Genomic DNA, 11,088 nt, shown 5'->3' with positions numbered 1-11,088 from the left:
AATTTTTCAAAATAGTCTATTAAATAAATTTAAAAAAAGATAAAAGTTAAAAAAATTAATTAGTTAAAACTCATTTAATTGACTAAAGTTAGTGAACGGTTAAGTTGATTAGGAAAAAAATTTTGGTTGGTTCAGTTAAAATTCTATAAATTACCAAAAAGGTAATATACTCAAATTGTTAAAGGCTCAAACTTAAACATTTACCCCAATTACATTAATTAATAAGTCCTAACTAATGCCACTTAAATCTGCCATTCAGAGAAAAAAAAAAAAAAGAAACACTGTCACTTAAATATTGCAGTTTCTGCATTCTATATTTAATTAGGTACTGTGGTCATTTTGAATTGAAAAATAAATAGATATTGAAAGGGCCTAATGGTTATACTTAATTAGTCCCATATTTATTGGTCTTCACTTGACTTTCACGAATCCAAGAAAAGAGTTTTAATTTTGATATATATATATATATATATATATTTCATGTTAATACATTTTAAAATGATTTTGAGTTACATGGTTTTGAATACCAAAGCTAGAAAAAAGAAAGTAAAAGTACTATACGGTCAAAAAATGAAAATAAGAATATCTTTGGAATATAGGAAAGAAAAAGAAAATGAAATTGAGAAAGTAAATAACACAAAAATCAAATGAGTAATTTGGATCTAAAATACTCTATATAGTTATTAAAATCATATCGGACCACTCGTTGGGTCAATTGAATCGGTGATCCGATCATAAAATTGGTTTATTTCAATCATGTCGGATCGGATAAGCGAATAAGCCAGTTAAACTATGTCAAACTCGTGAAGTTCTTAAGGTTTTTTGCATTAACTCAGTATTAACCTAATTTGAATCGTATTAAAAATTTTATATTGAATTGAAGCCTAAATGTCATTAATAAGATTAGGACATTAATCTCAAGAAAGAAGTCAAGCATTAATTACGTTTGTGTATATTTTTAAAGTATTTATTGTTTAAATATGTTTTAAATAAAAAAATTAAAGAATATATGGTTGAAACCGTGGACTATTCCATTACAGGATGATCCTGATAACCATATATAATTAAAGCAAGTTAGGAAACAACAAGTTGCATAAATAAACAAACGTCCAACTGGTTTCATATAAAGATATAGATGAGTGAGTAATGAGTTGGTATAATATTGACAAACTGGTGCCATAATCACAATAAGACAAGAGATAAACAACTTGATGATGTTCCATCCCCACCAAAAACTGGTTGCTATTAATATTCGACGGCGCACAATGTATCTTCAAGTATTAGAATCTTGGGTTTGTTTAAGATCAAAACATCATATCTATATATATTATATAAAAATTTTTACATTAAAAAACAAAACATTGATTATCTTATTTAATTTTTTTCAACATGTAATTTCTTTGCAATCACATGGCGGATTCCTTTGCAAGTTAATCAGAGTGCAGGCACTAGGCACAGACAAAGATCTCATTGCTTCGCTGTAGATGGCTAATTAAATGTTCCTCAATTTGTTTTTCCTAAAGCATTTATCGCCATGTTGCTTGTTTTTCTTACGATTTCTCAATGGAAGGGAATATTTTATGGCCTTTCAAAATACAATTATATTGGGAAAACAAAATTTTCTCAGATTTGAGGAAATTCCAACAAAGAACTTCGACGTTATATATATATGAGATTATTTTTTTTATTAAAGAATAAAAGATTTAAATTTTACTTTTTAAATAAAAAAATAATATATCTATTAATGAATTAAATATTCTGGTGTTATATAAGATTACTGTTTTATATATTAATTGAACCCTCTGATCCCTTACTTTTATTCTAATACGGAGTCCAGACAGAGAATCGTAGGACTGATAACGTGAACAAACGAAAAGTACAACAATGACAAGAATATCAGAATATTGGTTGTGAAAACCAGCAGGAAAGTGACTTGAAATTTGCTTCTGATATAATAAAATACATCAGATTTGACAATGTGAGTCTGCCCAGCCCACAATATGAACAAAAAAGGTTATCGCGATGACTATGGCATATGATTTACTGTATGTATGTCATGTCTGATTAAATAATGACAAGTGGACGCTAACAGTAGTAGCTGCATCATTCTTCTTCACGCATGCCAGCAGAGATATTCTTGGCAGTTTTCTTTCACTTTTTAGTGAAACAGAAATAAAACCAAGGAAACTGACACAATTAAACTTGCCTTCACAATAATGTAAAGATGTCGTAGATATTTGATTTTGATTAATATTTATTTTTTAAAAAATTATGTTATAATATAATATTGTACAGAGAATAATTAAAACAAGTGAAGTGTTACTTCACACAGAATAACTAAAACAAATGATGCGCTATTTCATGTGTAACAGCTAAAATAAGTGAAGTACTATTTAATGCAAAACAACTAAAATAAGTAAAGTACTACTTCGTATGGAATAACTATTTCAAATAGAATAACTACTTCACTTAAATGACAGTGAAAGCAACTCGAAATAAGTGGCAGAGTTCATGGGTTACTTTCATATTGGGATGTTCTGCAGAGTTTGACTTGGTGGCTCAAATATGGAGATAGTTAAAAGGTCTTTTTCTTAACCTTTTCTTGAAGTATAAGTGTTTCACCTTCTTATCTTGTTCTCGTATACTTGTTCACATACACCTTCTTCTTTTGTACCTATTCACGTACAATTTCTTCTCTTATACTTGTTAACGTATAGCTTCTTCTCTTGCACCTTTTCAAGTATACCTCTTCTCTATTACCTTTTACTCTAGAACAGGTTTTATTACATCCAATTACAGTAACGGTTACTCATATTAAAGCTCTTTATAATAATTTCATTTATGAGGCGTATTAAAACCTATTCTAGAGTAATCGCCACTTTTAGCACCATATATAAAGCCTCACAATTCATTTAAAAAGGCTCTTCCCTCCCTAAAAGGTTAACACATTCTCCTCCAAAGCTTCTCTCTCTAATTCTTTCTTATTGTCTTCCACCTGCCATGACACTCAATACTTCAAGAACTACTTCAATCTTCCTCTCTGCTGCCTTCGGCACATCCTTTTACTTATATACAATGCTTCCTCTCCCTATCACAAGAACCCCTTTCATATTTTTGCGACTCCATTGGGGAGGAATAATTGCATTAAGTAAAAGTTTATTAGAAAATTTTTTCTTTATTAGATGAGATAAACAGTTTCTCTAGTAACTAAGATGCACCTAGTCCAACCTTTATACAAGAGTTGATGAAAATGATTGAAGCTTCTTGAGAGAGAATGCAAATGTTAGAAGACAACAATAAGTGAATGTTGGAGACCATATCTCAACTTGCATCCTCCACTCCCACCATTTTTCAAGCTTAACCCGTACACCTTAATGGTGAGGATAATGCATCAAATGGATCCATTCTCCTAGTTGTAAACACAAATGTAAATGGAGGAAATGGAGAAAATGTAATTGATGTGGAAGGTGTTGGAAATCCTAACTTGATTAATTCCACTACTTCAGTTACACTGACAACTACCTCTATTGCAATAATCTCACTTGTTCCTATAAAAGGTTTTGTGACAATGGAAGAGCTCCAAAAGTTACTAGATTAGAAGAATAGGAGATTTAGCTTTTTCATATTCGATCTTAAATTTCCTTACCCAACAAGTATAGCAGTTAAGCCATATCCTAAGGACTACACTAGTCCTAAATTCAAGAAATTCAATGGTAAGACTGATGACTCACGAGAGCATGATATGAAGTTTGTGAAACACTTGGAGTAGTAGGATTGGATGATGATTTGAAGTTGAAAGAGTTCTCTAAATCTCTTATTGAAAAGGCTTATACATGGTATGTTAATCTCACCCTAGCTTTGTTGAATCTTGGAATCAAATGTGTTGGATGTTTGGGGAAAAGTTCATCTTCTCTACTCAAGAGAAGATTAATCTCATTAATTTGAGAGAAGAATATCAAAAGTTCGGAGAAGACGTCATGGAATAAATCCAACACTTTAGAGAAATGGTGTTGGATACACAAGAGTCTCATGATGAGAAAAAGTTGCTAAAGGTTTGCACTCAAGGAATGTTCAAGGAGTGTAAGTTACCCTTGGAGAATTTACCTCTTTTAACTTTTGCTACCTTAGTGGAAATGGCATGAAGAACCAATAATACGGCTCTCAAGTAAAAGGGAGCTACTTGCTTTGATACAAAGAATACTTTAACAGTGAATGCAATTCAATAAGCAGGTAGAGAAAGAAAAGGTCCCTTTCAAAAGGGAATATTTCGTAAGAAGATGTAAACAGGAGAGTTACTAATTGAGAACAACAGGGCCCAGAACAACCCGCTTCTTGTTCATGTATAATATTTCTATTACTTTGACTCTTCATTACTTTATGAATTACAATATGAAGTTTGAAAAAAAAATCATATTCAGCCATTACCTTTATCGCTTATATTTTGGCTTTAATTATATTATACTATTGGTCGCAAGTTTTATTGCTCATTCTTTGCCCATAGTTCATCACTTTTACTTCAGTCGCAAGCTTTACTATTCATATTTTGGCTACAAGGATATTTTTTCATTGGTCGTTAGCTTTATCACTCATTCTTTGACCATAATTAATCATTTATATTTCAACCGCCAGCTTTATCACTTATAATTTAGCTGTAATTATGTTGTGCTATTGGCTGTAAGCTTTATCATTCATTTCTTGACTATAGCATATTGCTCACAAATTGGCTGCTGCTTTTACGCTTACTTGTTTTAAGGGTTGAATTAATCTTCTACGCAACAGGTTAGAGTTAATCTCCTTGATGTAAAGTTGAGAGTTCCCTTTGGCCGAATACAATGTGAAATATGAATAAGTGTGCAATAGGCATATAACATTACTATTATTATTATTACAAAAGGAAAAAGAGATACAATACCGTAATAGCAAAGTACTAGCGCAAATGAGCTTTCAAAAGACTAGCCAATTACATATTCTATAGAGAAGAGAAACTATTCAAAAAGATATCTAATTGTTCTCATACTTCATCTTCACGCTTTCTTAGTGAAACTATCTTTGTTGTTATGTCTTCTGATTCTTTTTTCAAGGAAGACTTATTGAGAAAAGCTTTGGCTCTAGATCTACAATCATTAAGACATTTAAGTTTGAATCCAACATTACGAGTATCATCGAAATCCCGTAACATCTATTGCAATTCCTCTAGTGGAGTACTCATTAATGGAGCATGGGAAATAGCTAGAGCTCTACCCAGCACTTCCATTATTAAACAAATGACATCCATGTTCTTCAAAAAGGAGGTCCTCCAAAATTCACCTTTTATACTAAAAATTTGCTCTAAGTATTCCATGTATTTTGAAGAAATTTAAAAATCATGGAAGTTGACTTTCCTACCACTCTGTTCAGTACGTGCTGCTTGAGTACCAAAAACACTATTGGCATCTTTGTGTGCTAGCATTGGGGATGAAGAAGTATGAGAATTAATTGGAGTAACTCTAACATCATCAAAACAGCTCCAACATTATGAACTATCTTAATATTAGGAATTACTCCAACATTATCGATGACAACATCAGGAATAGCTTCAGCATCAACTCCAACTTCAAGTACAACCTCAACAACAAGAATAACTTTAGTGTTGGGAACAACCTTAGTATTAAGAATAGCCTCATCTTGAATAACTTGGATGTTGGGGTAGGATTTTAGTGGATTGATATGATTGTGTGAAGCATGGATTTTAATTTTTTTTTTTATAAAAGAAGCAACCAATCCAATTACACAAGCGGAAACACACATTATTATTATTGCAAGTAACATAATCACATCAAAAAAAAAAGAGAAGAGAATCTATTAAGTAAGAAAAACTATACTTTTTCTTTTTAAGATTCTTATTTTCGAACACCACCACACCAATGACTGATTTCTCGATCAAACAAGTTTAGCAAACAAGTTTAGCACTTATTCTTCAAGAATACTTTCAACTTGAACCATAATTGAACAACGTGTGGAATGCAAGGCTACAAGATGGTAATCGATTTTGTCTCTTTTTTTTTCCAAAAAATCTTGGAGGAGGAAAAGAGAAGTGATAACTAAAACTTTTTCAAGAAAGGTACGTTCCTTTCTATTTTTTTTTCTTCCAATCTCTTCTTTTTCTATTAAAACTCTTGCCTCAAAAGTTTAATCAAAATGAAACACCTTTGAATCAATATTGACCATCTATTTAGAGTTATGGAAGCATCTAACATGCTCCATAATTATCAACATTAAAATTAAAAAAAAATTATTTAATTCTTTAATTATCATTTATAATTCTTGATAAAATACAACTCCTTATTGAATAATAACTCTTATTTTATTATTATCCATCTTTATTTAAAAAGAATTAATAATAAATAAAAAAGTGAAAGTCAAATAGGGAGTCTCCTTTTATCAACATGGATGTCTAAATTTATTTCGTAAGAATCCTCTTAACATTATCTTAATTTAAGACAACTCTTATCTTTAATTAAGATAAAAATATTTTATCTTATCTAAATTGAGACAAACATGTTTTCTTGTCTAGATTAAGATAAAAAATATTTTTCTTGTCTTAAATTAAGACAAACATATTTTCTTGTCTAAATGAATACCAAACATGTTTTTTTGTCTAAATTAAAACAAACATGTTAAAGCTGTCATTTTTGTTCTAAATTAAAACAAACATGTTAAAGCTGTCATTTTTGTACACAATATAATTAATCAAATTAAAATATGCATTCCAACTTAAACAAGTTGAATTTCACGAAGCTAATGGAGAATCTATTTGGACATAGATATTCCAAGCTCCAATAAACTTGTTAAGAATAACCCTAAACCCTTAATCTCATTAAGAATAATTCAAGCTTATTAATCATGTAATCACTCCACCATAGATTCATGATTGCACTCTTGGATTAACTATAATTACAAGAAAAAATTTAATACTTGATATTAATTATTAGTTATCCAATCACAAACCTTATATTGTGAACCCTCATAACCATCTAATGACAAAATGCGAGATTATCGTTTTACCCTTTATGTCAATTTTGTCCCTTAGTCTTAAATTTCATTCAATAAGTGTGTCAATACTCTAGATCTAATCTTTTGAGTGTCCCGATGTGATGAGTAGCTAATTCATCAATCCACCAAGCCTAAATTAATCATTAATTTTCTTAAAATCACTAGAAGTGATGTCAATGTTATGAACTTCATTATTTGGATATATGTTCCTAGATGTTTATCTCGATTATAATCTCAAAATACGGAGTTTAGATCAACACTATATGATGATCATGCTCACGAAAAATCAAAGATTATAAGGAGATTAAACACGAGTCCACTATCCATCAGGATTTCGGTTCTACTATCAGCAAATGCATAAGTGTGAGATCAAGATTTAGGTAACGCTAAAACTTAAATTTGATTCTCACATGATTCCAGTTTATGTTATAGTGTCATTACTCAAAGTTAACCATTTTGATGATTTGAGACTCATTAATCCCTTGAAATGAATCACATTCTTTTCGTTGGAAGTAATCTGTACACTACAACCTTAACACAATAAAGTGACCAGCTTTATTATATGACTGTGAATAATTTTTAAATTCAATTAAAATATATGTCTCCTATGTATGACTCTTCATACAAATGTATTTTAATATCTCAATAGAATCATAGTACCTTAATAACTAGATAATGAATGCTTACTTGAAACAAACTCGTTGCCTTATTATCATAATGTACTTTCATTACAACTAAATTTAATGAAATTCAGCATGATAATGTACTTACTTTTTAGAGCACCATATTCTTAAAATTCTTAATATTGGGGAGTAAGAATGATCATAATTTCAAAAATATATATTAATATTAATCGGAGTAACATTGTAATATGTTTACACCTGTTCATAGTGGAGCTCCGAACATGAGAAGGAAAGAGAACATGCAAATCAATGAAAACATCAAAAGGGACTAGCTTACTCTTAACTTCAACTTCATCAACATCAATAGACTTATCATCAAATTCATCACTACATTCAAAATCACATGATTCTTCTTTAGTCTCAACTTCAAAAGTCTTTTCCTTTTCGACTAAGTTAAGTTTTACTCTCACATTTGTTTCTCTCTATAAAAAGAAAATATAATGAGGAAATGCATTTAAGAAAAAAAAAAAGAAGTAGAAGAAGTAAGGGATGAACCTACTTTTCGATGCATATGTTTTGTTTGATGAGTAATAGCGTAATGAGCATCATCTTCTTCTTTATTTACATTTTTTCTTTCTGAGAGAAATCAAGCGTAAGGATACATCAGTGTTACTTATAGAAAAAGTGTAGAGACAAGCTCTGGGATTAGTCAAAGGCACACTAAAAGATCTCCATTCTTCAACACACTCCCTCCAATAAGTAAACTATCTAGAAGTGTGGATACCAACTCTATCAAAAGCTGGGACAATATAACTCTTAAGTTTATCTAAATGGAGTTGAAGTCTTACCCTGAGATATGAAGAAATGTAAGAAGAAAGCTAATACTTGAAGAAGAGTCAAGCGGAGTTGGTTAGTCAAACCTAAATTGGCATGCCACTTTGTAAGGAAAATATACCTCGATAGAAAGAAATTTTCTACCTCCACCTTAATTTTCTTCTAGAGTGAAAGTAAATTGCCCCCATGCTATAATTATAGTATAAGAAAAAGTGCTCCATCTTGCAAGAATAGCAGGCCATACATTCATCTTGTTCTTTCTACGAATATTGAGCTTGGAAGTGACATGTACAGCTTCAAGTATTCTAGCAAATGAGAGAAGTTTAATATAAGAAGGATTCTTCAATAACTTATTTACCCACTCATCCAAACATTGAACAAATTAAGAATTGGAGCCTAACTTAGTAACAGAAAAAGGAAACTTGCCATGCTCAAACCTGAACTTTAGAATAGATAGTCCTGGAATACCATTTCTTTTATGAGAAGGTGTTTCTCAGCATAGACGATTCCAATCATATCCAACAGGCTCAAAGGGATGTTCGTCAAACTGTCTAGCACAAACTTCTTCCCAAAAATGATATTCTCCTCGATCTTTAATAACATCTTCCCAGTTTTCAAGGACTAAAGGAACTTCACCACTCTTTCCTACTCTAATTTTCTTAGGGGCAACTAATTCGAAATCATTATTCTTCTTGTAACACCCCGTACCCACATATATAAGACAATAGGACCTTATTGATGGGACGAGGGTCAATTGAAACTAATTTAAGTGTGAAAGAGTAGAGATGAGTGGAAAAGAATATCTCGAAATAAAATATTTCACACGTGAGGAAATAATAATAAAATAATAATATTTTATCAAAGATGAATTAACGAGTTAAAATTTATGATTTGGAACTGAACTGTGACAAAGTGGGACACTTTGATATTCAAAAAAACAAGTCGAAATAAATAAATATTAATTAATAAAATAATATTAAAATATTAATATTTTATCTGTTATTGAAATTAGTTACGAAGGAGGACTATATGACTAATCTAAGTAGGAGAGAAGAAGTAAGAAAGAATTTAGAAGAAAAACAATGTAAGTAGGGCTCGCGTGCCTTTATTAACTAAAGCAAGAGGGAGTAAGTATATATTTAAATATTATGATGATATCTTGGTGAAGTGTGAATTTGATATTTTATTTGTACAAGTGTAAAGGAAGAAAGATAGAAGGAAATTGGAATCAAGAAATGATTGAAGGACCAAATTGAAAAGAATGAAAAGTTTGGAAGGTCAAATGGTAAATAATAGAAAATTGATGACTTATGTGCAATTTCAACATTTGAAATTAAATGGAAAATTAACTAACCAAAGAAAAGTAGATCATGAAGGAAGATGGAATATGCATGTAACAAATACAATTACTTGCAAAGATATGCATGCAAGGGTGTACTTATAGTGGGGAACATATGGGACCCTCACCATGTGAGAAGCATAAAGGAAAAAGACAAATAATTAAGATAACACATGCATGTGGATATTTAAATTAAAAGAATGCATGGAGGATTTATACATGATGGACACTTGGTGACAATTAGACTAAAAGAAAATAAAACATAATTGTATGTAATGTCATTGGCCAAAGAGGAGGCCAAATGGAATTTAAGGTGGGAAAGTCGCATGAAAGACCATTGGACACAAGTGGGGTGCAATTAAGTGTAAATAAATTAAAGAGTGAATACGGATAAGTAAAGGAGGATTTTTAACCAATGTGGAGGAAAGGAAATTTGTGCATCAAAACCCATTTGGTTGGCAAAATGGCCAAATAAAAATTAAAGGCCAATGTGTACATGAAATTTGATTGGTCCAAGAGGGTGGCCATATAAATACCAATAATTGAGGGTACAAGAGAACAGTGAATAGGCTTTGGTGAGATTCAAGAGTCAGTCATTTAGAGAAGAAAAGAAAGAAGAGGAAGCTTGAGAAGTTTCGCCTGAGAAGAAGAAAAAGAAAAAGAAAAAGAAAAAACGATCAAAAGGGGGCTCGATTTTGGGAAAAGATCCAAAGAAATCATGAGGCTTCCTTCCTTTACCTTATAGAAGTCTTGACATTTTACAACCCAAAGAGTCTTCAGCTTTCAATAGAGAAACCGTGGAGTGTTGGTGGACATGTAAAGCTCGGTTTCAAGATACAAGAGAAATAAGGTAAGGATTGTGGTTTTAGTTTGAATGATTTTTGAAAATGGGTTGGTAATCATAAGAAATGTTTTGTGACAGCAAAGATTAGCTTGATTGGAGAAGATTTAGTGACATGCAAGCCATCAAACACGTGGATACTTGATGGATTCAAAGTGAAAGAGAAATGGTAAGCATAATATTGTGTTTTAGGGCCTACTGTTGGTAAATTACTAAGGAAATAATTTGTGAATAATGTTGGTAGCTTGATGATTAAAGCTTTGGAGGAATGTCGGAGTACATGTGCGGATCAAGCAACCTTTAAGGTAAAAATGAAAAATGCTTTAAGTATAGTTCAAAGATCTTGAGTAAATGGCTATTATTGTGTTGATTGGAATCTTGAAAGGCACATTATGAAGAATAATGGTTGTTGAAAGAAT

General features: G+C 31.1%; 1 long non-coding RNA gene across 1 annotated transcript in view; it reads left to right on the top strand.

The window, feature by feature from the left end:
- The first annotated feature begins 10,927 nt into the window (after positions 1-10,927).
- The window catches only part of LOC110428156 (uncharacterized), a 2,100-nt gene continuing 1,939 nt past the window's right edge, over positions 10,928-11,088 (top strand). The window contains exon 1 of the long non-coding RNA XR_002446422.2: positions 10,928-10,974. This is a non-coding gene — a long non-coding RNA (uncharacterized LOC110428156). The remainder of the gene's footprint in view (positions 10,975-11,088) is intronic.

The sequence above is a fragment of the Theobroma umbraticum genome, unplaced genomic scaffold (assembly GCF_002168275.2).
Source record: "Theobroma umbraticum cultivar Fairchild unplaced genomic scaffold, ASM216827v3 scaffold_25.0, whole genome shotgun sequence".
Lineage (NCBI taxonomy): Eukaryota > Viridiplantae > Streptophyta > Magnoliopsida > Malvales > Malvaceae > Theobroma > Theobroma umbraticum.
Note: the sequence above shows the minus strand (reverse complement) of the source record. Positions and strands in the feature narration are given on the sequence as shown.